The sequence below is a fragment of the Berghia stephanieae genome, chromosome 4, assembly GCF_034508935.2.
Source record: "Berghia stephanieae isolate SIO BIC M18660-M18661 chromosome 4, UCSD_Bste_1.3, whole genome shotgun sequence".
Classification (NCBI taxonomy): Eukaryota; Metazoa; Mollusca; class Gastropoda; order Nudibranchia; family Aeolidiidae; genus Berghia; species Berghia stephanieae.
Genome location: NC_088363.1, coordinates 81,681,205 through 81,691,996, shown reverse-complemented (window position 1 = coordinate 81,691,996; position 10,792 = coordinate 81,681,205). Strand labels below are relative to the sequence as shown.

Below are 10,792 nucleotides of genomic sequence, written 5' to 3'. Positions count from 1 at the left end.
CTCTCCTCTCTCTCTCTCTCTCTCTGTGAGTGTGTGTGTGTGTGTGTGTTTTGTGTTTGTGTGTGTGTACGCGTTTCTCATCTCTCTCTCTCTCTCTCTCTCTCTCTCTCTCTCTCTTTCACTCTCGCGTTCTCACTCTTTCTCTCTCTCTCTCTCTCTCTCTCTCTCTCTCTCTCTCTCTCTCTCTCTCTCTCTCTCTCTCTCTTTCTTTCTTTCTCAATCTCGGTCACAATCTATGTCTCTCCCTTTCTCTCTCTTTCATATTCTATTATATAGGTAATTGAGAGAGATAGAAAGATAGATATATATAGAGAGAGAGAGAGATGTGACTAATTCTTTTCCGACATAGACAACACTGTTACATTTGACCTCCTAATTTATTCCTGAGTATATCAAAACAATGTCAGCTTTGTTTGTTTGGAATACTTTTACAAGGACTCATCTTTTCACCAGTGTCCGAACACACGGCCTATAGAAAGAATGAGCTTGGCCAAGGAGTTCACAACATTGCCATCCGGAAGTATAACGGACCAACACACAAACTCTGTGTAACCATTAACTTTTATAGTCTGGTTAATACAGTTTAGTGAGAACAACTCACAAACGCGGATGGCAAAAACAATAACAAAGACCTGAGTGACGTCATCTGCATACTATCTATAGAAAGAATGAAAATGACGTCACTCAGCTCTTTGGTATTGTATTTAGCCAGCTTTTTGTAATTACTTCTCACCTATTTCTATCAATCAGACGATAAACCTCCAAGGTTTCACATAGTTAATCTTAACAACGCCACTACCACACTGTCTCATTCGTCTGTAGTCTTTCATTCATCCTGTTTTGTTGATAAAGGGGAAACTCGAAACGTCCATTTTATCTGTTTTAGAAAGTTATATTAAATTGAAACTTACATTTAATTTTACATTGTTAACGATAAAGAAGAGCGCGCGATGGGGGCTGCCTAAAACCTGGGATCGTGAAAATACCAACGAGAGAGTGAAGATGGAAAGGCTCTTTCCTTAATATCCACTATTCTGGGTCCTGGGTTGGAGCCTCGCGCTCGGCGCATAGTTGAGTCCTTGGAAAAGGCTCTTTACTCACATTCTCTCACCGTACTCAGGTGTAAAATGAGTACCTGGCCGTTAACAGCGTTGTCTTTGTCCGAAAAATTGTAATATCGCCTAATAGGCGTTATGTCCCGTCCTACGTGTTAAATGTTGCTGTTGACCATGCACCCTTTGTAAAGCGCTTTGAGCACATTTAGTGGATAAAAGCTCAACTTTTTAAAAATTTTAACGTGCTCAATGCGCTTTACAAGGAGTCCCTAGCCAGCAGCAACACCAAACATGTAGCACGACACATGCCGCCTGATAGGCTATATTCATTTTTTTTAATCGGACAGAGACAGCGCTGTTAACGGCCAAGTAATCATTTCACACCTGCGTACGTTGACAGAATGTGAGTAAAGAGCTTTTTCCAAGGACTCAACTATGCGCAGCTCGGTACTCGAACTCAGAGGACTTTTCGATCCGAAGGCGAGTGTCATACCATTAGACCACATAGCCGCTTGCCAGATGTCTTTGGGTAAGGCACTTTAAAGACACCTAATCACTCGATTCGTGTCTTAATCTTTTTTAAAAGGGACTGCAGTGTATTAAAGTGTAAGTACAAAAACGTACGCCGAAAATAAAAGCGATTTGTACTGTATGAAATGAAAGTTTGGTTCCATTGGTGCGTGTTTTTGGAATGGATGAATATTGAGTAGTTAGACTGTTTAATTCGCAGAACTGCGCTTTATAAATGCTCTGATAATATTAATTCATTTTGATATGGATATAGTTTTACTTTTATTTATTTATTTATTTAGTTATTCAATTATTTATTTAATTATTAATTAATTTATTTATTTATTCAATTATTTATTCATTCATTCATTTATTTATTTATTTATTTATTTATTCCATTTTTTAAAATTTATTTATTCAGTTATTTATTTATTTTTTTTACTTATTTATTTATCTATTTATTTATTTGGAGTAATGACACTCACCTTTGGATCGGAAGGTCCTGGTTTCGAGTCCCGGTGCATTGTTGAGTCCTTGGCGAAATGACTCTTTACTCACCTTACTCAAGTGTAAGATGAGTACCTGGCCGTCAATAGCGTTGTCTCTGTCGGGAATATAATTGTAATATCGCTCGCCTAACAAGGTGTCAAGTAGCGTCATACATGTTTTGTGTTGATGTTAGCTAGGGACCACTTGTAAAGCCTTTTGGGCACGTTTACTGGATGTTTCCCTATATTAGTGCTCAAGTTTTATTTATTTATTTATTCTTTGTTAATTATTTTTAACGAAACTGATTGGGTTGCTGTTTTTGATTTGGCAGCTGCTTCTAATGGTGCTTAGACCACTATGATGATCCACCCAGGGGGCAAACTCATAACGCACTCGTGCACAGTCGCAAACCCGCCGGAAGCTTCGTTTAACTTGATGGTCTCACGAGGGTGAGATCATGAGAATACTTTTTCTTATGGCGGATTCCTTTGAAGGTACCCTTGGCTGTAGGATCGTACACTAGGTGTAGATCGTGACAGTCCATCCATGAGTGGAGTTGTCTACCTGCCTCATTGCATCTCTGTAGCCCTATTCGTGGTGGTGGCAATAAAAGTCTTCCAGACTTTGATTTGGGGGAATGTATTTTACGATAGACTAGTGTCCTATCCAGTAGGTAGCAATGAATTGCTATTGTCGGTTTCACGTTATAGAACTAGTTATAAACTCCTGCTCTATTTTGATCGATATTCGAAGGACTAATTGTCTGGCCAAAATTTCAAATAGGTATGCGGGGTTTTCTTTCCCAGAGGAAAGTATAGATAGAACAAAGATGACGTCACTCAAGCCTTTGTTATTGTATTTTGCCATCCGCGTTTGTGAGTGATTCTCACTAAACTGTATCAACCACACTATAAAAGTTCGTGGTTACACACAGTTTTGTGTGTTGGTCCGCTATACTTCCGGATGGCAATGTTATGAACTTCTTAGCCAAGCGCATACTATTCAAATATATATATCGTTGCGAAATTTATGTTTTCAAAAATTGGCTATCCTGAAGTATACACGGACCAACAAAACAACCAAACCATGGTAAACCAGTTGAACTTTATCATCATGTTTATCATTTAGTGAGAACAACTCACAAACGCGGATGGCAAAAACAATAACAAAGGCCTGAGTGACGTCATCTGCATACTATCTATATCATACATTATTATTATATTGACGAAAATCATTTTATTCCGTTTTCGTTGTGAAAAAATTGTGCTTTATATATCAATTAACATGAAATAACTACTGACGAGCCAACAAAAAACAAACTGTCAAACCACGGAGTTCAAAGAAGTCTTAGGTTTGAATCTTTTTCACAAGCTTTGGATCATTTAAATGACCGTTTTTTTTCTCGCCTAGTAAATGGAAAGAATGAACGGGTCGTCCGAAATGACGACTCAGCATTGAGCCTAAATTATAATAACTGGACTTAATAAATAATCGGGCAGGTTTTTTCTCTTGAATTCATAGAATGCGCAACACTCAAGTAGTTATAATGGTGATTGTGGTAATGGTAGAAGTGGTAGTGGTTGTGGTAGTAGTAGTAGTAGTAGTAGTAGTAGTAGTAGTAGTAGTAGTAGTAGTAGTAGTAGGAGTGGCTGTGGTAGTAGTAGCAGTAGTAGTAGTAGTAGTAGTAGTAGTAGTAGTAGTAGTAGTTAGATGTGTGTAGTGTAGTAGTAGTAGTAGTAGTAGTAGTAGTGAGTGTTGGTAGAAATAGTATAGTAGTAGTAGTAGTAGTAGTAGTAGTAGTAGTAGTAGTAGTAGTAGTAGTGGTAGTGTGTAGTGTAGTAGTAGTAGTAGTGTAGTAGTAGTAGTAGTAGTAGTAGTAGTAGATGGTGGTAGTAGTAGTAGTAGTATGTAGTATAGTAGTAGTAGTAGTAGTAGTAGTTAGAGTGTGGTAGTAGTAGTAGTAGTAGTAGTAGTAGTAGTAGTAGTAGTAGTAGTAGTAGTAGTAGTAGTAGTAGTAGTAGTATATGGGTGGTGGGTGGTAGTAGTAGTAGTAGTAGTAGTAGTAGTAGTAGTAGTTGTAGTAGTAAGTAGTAGTAGTAGTAGTAGTATAGTAGTAGTAGTAGTAGTGTAGTAGTAGTAGTAGTAGTAGATAGTTAGTAGTAGTAGTAGTAGTGTAGTAGTAGTAGTATGGTTGTGTGGTAGTAGTAGTATGTAGTAGAGTATAGTAGTAGTAGTGTAGTAAGTAGTATGTATATAGTAGTAGTAGTAGTAGTAGTAGAGTAAGTGGTGGTGTGGTAGTAGTAGTAGTAGTATGTAGTAGTAGTAGTAGTAGTTAGTAGTAGTAGTAGGTGTAGTAGAGTAGTAGTAGTATAGTAGTAAATAGGTAGTAGTAGTGAGTATTGGTGGGTAGTAGTAGTAGTAGTAGTAGTAGTAGTAGTAGTAGTAGTAGTAGTAGTAGTAGTGAGTGGTGGTGGTGTAGTAGTAGTAGTAGTAGTTGAGTTGTAGTAGTAGTAGTAAGTAGTAGTAGTAGTAGTAGTGTGTGGTGGTATAGTTAGTAGTAGTAGTAGTAGTAGTAGTAGTAGTAGTAGTAGTAGTAGTAGTAGTAGTAGTAGTGGTAGTAGTATAGTAAGTAGTAGTAGTAGTTAGTAGTAGTAGTAGTAGTAGTAGTAGTAGTAGTAGTAGTAGTGGTGTGTGGTGTATAGTGTAGTAGTAGGTAGTAGTATAGTGTAGTAGTATGTAGTAGTAGTAGTATTAGTAGTAGTGAGTCGTAGTGAGTAGTAGTAGTATGGTGTAGTAGTAGTAGTAGTAGTAGTATGTAGTAGTAGTAGTAGTAGTAGTAGTAGTGAGTTGTATGGTGGTGTGTAGTAGTAGTAGTGTAGAGTGAGTGTAGTAGTAGTAGTGGTATGTATAGTGGTGTGGTGTTGGTGAGTGTTGTGTGTAGTGTGATAGAAGTTATGTAAATAGTAGTACTCTACTAACTTGATTGTCCGCATTTTGTGGATACACGAAAAGCGCTGGGTCAATCGCACACATCGACAGACAGACAACGCTCTCTTATTATTAGATCTAGACATTTCGGTAGCGACAGTCTGTGGAATCAGGACTAAAAAAAAGCGATCACATGAGGCCTTTTCTGTTTTTTTTTTTTGGTTTTTTTTTGTTTTTGTTTGTTTTTTGTGGGGGTTTTTTATTAGGTCATCAGGCGACATTCAAGGTAATTGGGGGTCACGGGTTCTTCACCGACATTACTAACCTAAAGACGGGGTGATGCAGCCACGCGCCATCGTCAGCGAACGATAGCCTCTCGAATGTGGGTCATTGCCCCGCTGTGACAGCGGATTGGCGGTCCTTGCCCTCGTGACCTGACTCGCGCCTCCATTCACTCGGTCGTTTACGTCTGCCCGACTGCCGTTTGCGTCGGTGAATGTACAAGCGGCTTCAGTGAAACTGTGTCATAAAAAAACAAATAACACTGATATTAAAAGGGCGAGAGAAACAGCCAAGGCACACTGACACACACACACACACACGCGCGCGCGCGCGCGCGCGACACTTGATGAATGAAGCGAAATCGACTCAATATCGTCTCAGCTTGAAGGTCGCGGAAGAGTAAAGTGGTAACCCATCACCTCAAGACGGTGATGTAAGGGAATTGAGATGTCCCAGACTTAATTTATATTGATGATATGCGTTAATAAACTCACAATATTCGCCATCCGGATACAACGTACCAACACATAAAACTATGTGTAACCTAGTGAGAACTACTCATAAAAATGACCAGCTAAAAACAATAACAAAGAGCTGAGCGACGTCAATTTCGTTCCTTCTATGAGTCTATGGGTCTTTATTGTGTTTATGTGTGTGTATTTATCTCTGTCTCTATATGTGTATCGACGTATGTGTCTATGTTTTTGTCTATGTGTGAGTGTGTGTGTGTGTGTGTGTATGTGTCTGCCTCATTAATTATCATCTAATAGATGATAATGGTTTGTCTACATGTGTGTATATGTGTGTGAGTCCATGTATGTGTCTGTGTGTGTGGGGGGGGGGGGGGGGGGTGTGCGTGTGTGTTTAGGCAACTTTGTGGTCATGAGGTAATGTTGAAAGGTAAAGATGAGATGAGGTAATATTGAAAGGTAAAGACCAGAGATATACATCTGGCAAAGACCAGACTCCGTACTTGGGACTACATTACCACTTCCCACCACACACTTTGACCTGATATGAACTAAATTGACTCCATCGCGGCGTGTGTTTACCACACGTGAAAAAAATGTGGGCCGTGATTATTTTTAGCAACAAAATGGAATGGCCCAATTACGACTTCTAAAAATAGCTTGTTGTTTCCCCTTGTCTATGATAATGGACTCGTCTATTTTGTGCAAGGAGTAAGGAGATCCGAATTTAGTTTAACCCTGTAACGTCAAGGCCTACTTTCTTTAAATAAAAAAAATATAATATTCTCTGTGTGGTCTAGTGGTATGACACTCCCCTTCGAGGTCTGTTCGAGTCCGAGCGCGCATGTTGGGTATGATAGGGTCTTAACTCACATTCTCTCACTGCACTCATGTGTAAAATGAGTACATGGTAGTTAACAACGTTGTCCGTGTCCGGAAAAAAACTATATCGCCTAACAGGCGCCATGTCTCGTCTTTCATGTTAAGTGTTGCTTTTGGCTTGGGCTTGAAGCTTTTGAGCAGTTTATGGATTTCAATATATAAACTCAAATTTATATAATTTTAACTCAAGGCTATTTCTTGAATAAAAATTCTCTTCTTATATTTGTAATATAATTCACACTTACCAACTCAATAGTTGGAAGTAAAGGAAGGGACATTCTCTCCTTGAAGTGTAAACCATCTCAGAGGACTGATACACACGTGTGCTATATAGCATCTTATTGTCTAGCCTAAATAGATGCTGGTCGTCAATAAAGGCTATGTGGTTTAGTGGTATGACACTCGCTTTCGGATCGGAGGTCCTGGGTTCGAGCCTCGCGCTCGGCGCATAGTTGAGTCCTTGGAAAAGGCTCTTTACTCACATTCTCTCACTATACTCAGGTGTAAAACGAGTACCTGACCGTTAACAGCGTTGTCTTTGTCCGAAAATAATATCGCGCCTAACAGGCGTCATGTCCCGTCCTACATGTTAAATGTTGCTGTTGGTCAGGGACCCTTTATAAAGCTCTTTGAGCACATTTAGTGGATATTGCGTTATATATATATATATATATATATATATATATATATATATATATATATATATATATATATATATTATATATATATATATATTTTTTTTTTTTTTTTTTTTTTTTTTTTTTTTAAACAAACAAAAAAAAAACGAGCTCAAATAAAGATCATTCGTCTTCGCTATTTTAGGCCCCATACTAATGGGAATCTGTCTAGTCATTTTGCTACTAAAAAAGTTATCCTGCCTTATGATTCAATTTGTAACCTGTATTCATTGATAATGCATTGTCCGGGGACTGGTTACACACTTCCAAAGAGCTGTGAACCGGAAGAATGGAAGGTGTGACGTCACGTCCCATCATTGCGATAAGAAGGAGGTTCATTGGCATCCTTTTCTGTTTTCTTGATCAAAGCGAACAAAAGTTGTCTGTTTATAGATTGAAGCCGATCTGCCTGCGAAGGGTTAAAGGAGTCTGATGTCACGTCGCCCAGCAGCAGCGGCCATATTGGTTCTAAACAAAGAAAATCATTACTTTTTATTAGCAATGACTATCTTTGAGCCTCTTTTTCGCTCACGAAGTGCCCAAATTCGCGTCTAAATATGGGACGAAGCCGTTTCGTATATGCTATTTTAAAAAATTAATTACCACGCTTTTTATCAATAAATATGTCTGAAATTTGGTAGACAATTAGTAAAGGTGTCATTTTAGATTATGTCAAGCGACAAAACTCGTGCAATTACCAGAAAGCCGTTAAAAACAGATTTGCTCTTTTGTGTGAAATATTTCTAAAACTATCAAGAGCAGAGATTTTGCCGCGAATAAGGTTATAGATGTACATTTCATCTATTTATGTTTCAAATTTCATCGGGATGTGGTAAGTACATACCGGACATAGAATGCGCGGTGAAACCTCGTTTTGTCAAGGCCTAAGATTTCTACTTTCTCTTTCTCATCCAATGTTATCAGACATGGCGTGTTTTGATGAGAGTCTGTTAAATTCGATTGTTTTCCCTTTTTAGGGTGATTTTTATGAAATTATTCTTATTTCCACAGCATTCTAACATTTCAAGATTAATTTATTTGTGATTTCCAACAGGATTTAATATAAAATGGGGAGGAAGTGCTCAGTCGTAAATTGTCGAAGTGGATATCGTCCCACTCGCGATAATCCACCATCGGCATCAGATGAAAAGATTTCTGTTTATCGTTTTCCAACTGACGATGAAACAAAAAGGCTTTGGATTTCACGTCTGCCAATGTATTGAAATTTGAGGATGTGACTGATATCATGGGCGTGTGTTCTTTACATTGGCCGAAAGACACTGAAATGATTCGAACCGTGGAAGAGCCTTTCGACCTGCTAATACACCTTCTATTTTCCTAACGTTCCAAAATATTGTATCCCTCTACAGGCTGGCAGACATACTTGTCGTACTACAGACAGAGCAACAGCAGAGTCAAGAGCTGTTGTTATTGATGAAATGGCTGAATTTCGTGCAAGAGATTCGCTTGATGGAAAGGATTTTCATGAACGCTTTTTTAACATGCTTCTTGGCCATCCTGTAGGAGGTGTTGTTGGATTTGAGAAGGCAAAAGGGCTCTACACTTTCTGTAGTAAACGAAGAGATGGTCCAATCTGTGATTTTTCTATGTTTTTTAATATATTATCTTCCTCAGGTTCTCTGGCTTTATCATTTGAATGCTACAAGGGCGTCAGAAAAATAAAGAATTATCCAGACTTTATTTCTAGTGACAAGCAAGTGACGTGTTGGAGTGGGCTTGATGCATTGATTAAATATGTCATTTCAAATTTTGAAGATGTTCCACAGGTGAAATTTCTACAACGTAATGTTCACATTCTTAATGCCTCTAAAAATAAACGCATTTACTCCACAGAGGACCTTTTTACTGCTTTTAGTTGGTATTCATTGTCTCGTTCTCTTTATTCACAGCTTAGGAGTTATTTACACTTACCATCCATTTCTACTTTACAGAAAATTACTGCTGTCAGCAAAAATATGAGTGATGCAGCTTTATTTACCTCTATTTTCAGGAGCCTCAGTGAGCGCAGCCGGGGATGTATATTGATCGTGGATGAAATTTACATCAAAGCCTCTTTGTCGTATCGTGGTGGTGAAGTCTTGGGTTATGCTCATGATTATCCTGACAGAGCAGCTACAACAATGCTTGGTATTATGGTGAAATGTTTTTTTGGTTCAAAATCTTTCCTTGCCAGACTTGTTCCGTGTCATTCATTAACTTCTGAATTTCAATTTCAACAGGTTGCTGAAGTCATTACAACTGTGGAGGAATGTGGAGGAAATGTTGTCGCCATTGTATGTGATAATAATAGAGTAAATCAGTCTTTTTTTCAGAAATTTGACAGAGATTATGAGCAAAAGCCTTGGATTGCTAAATCCCCAGTCTCAACTAATCACAAACCTCTTTTTTTGATTTATGATCGAGTTCACCTGTTAAAGAACATACGTAATAATTGGATTTCAGAAAGAACTGGTACCATTGCTTTTTCACCTTTAGATAGTCCTGACCCCACAGACAAGAAGATGGCTAAATGGTCACTTCCAGACTTTCCTAGTAAACTGTCAACTGATGAGACAATGGCTCTTTTTTATATTGCAGGTTATGTTGCATCAAAACACCCGGATCTCCAAGTTAACATAATGTCATCGTTTTCCACTGAGACTACTTCTTTTACAGCTACGCTTTCTCGTGGTGGTTTGAGCTGTCCTTCAGAAGGACTTTTTCAATTTGTTCTCTTGTGTTTTGGATTTTTCAAACAGACAGTGGAGCTATCATGTAGGCGTAGATATCTCAATTTATTCAAAGAATTTCCTCGTTTTTTTCAGATTGGACTGTTCCATACCAGACGATGCAATTTCAAGACTCGTTAATATTTTGCTAAAGAATTATTGCAGGGAAAATGTGGAGGAAAGAAATGTTGAGCGGAGTGCAAGGAAGATAAGAAAGCTGACAACAACAAAAGACATCATTATCAAGCATCCTTTCTTCCCCCCCCCCCCCCCCCCCCCCCCCCCCCATGCCCCAATGTTAAATTTTTATGTCCACGAATGTGAATATTAATTCTCGAATTTCAGAGACGTTCTCAAATAATTTTCTTCTTATATCCTCAGAATTGCCAATATTACTTACAGGGCCATGTATGTATTTCTATGTATTTATGTATTTTAAAAAAACCTTAATGCGGCCACATTTTGAATGTGACGGTCACAAGCCCGTTAAACGCAGAGTGAGGTACAAATTGTATCATGAAATGGAATCATCTGGATTATTCTTCCAATGGATTAAGATTATGGTGTATTTTTTATTTGGATAAATATTTCTGAGGATTAATTTGTGGTTGTGATATTCATGACATGTAAGTAGACACCCTTAGATTTGGATATTTTTCACTTTTTTTTCTTACTTGATTACTTGTCAAGTTGTATTCCAATTCCAACAATGTGAATAATAGCATTTCTATCCCTCAATACTATTACTCTTAAGTTAATAGACTTAGATT

General features: G+C 38.1%; 1 long non-coding RNA gene across 1 annotated transcript; it reads right to left on the bottom strand.

Annotated features, from left to right (window-relative positions):
• Positions 1-772: 772 nt before the first annotated feature.
• Positions 773-5,126, bottom strand: LOC144972109 (uncharacterized). The gene is made up of 3 exons (XR_013645272.1): positions 5,034-5,126; positions 2,051-2,169; positions 773-877 (listed from the first exon to the last, which is right to left on the bottom strand). It is a non-coding gene; the product is annotated as an uncharacterized LOC144972109 (long non-coding RNA).
• Positions 5,127-10,792: the final 5,666 nt, after the last annotated feature.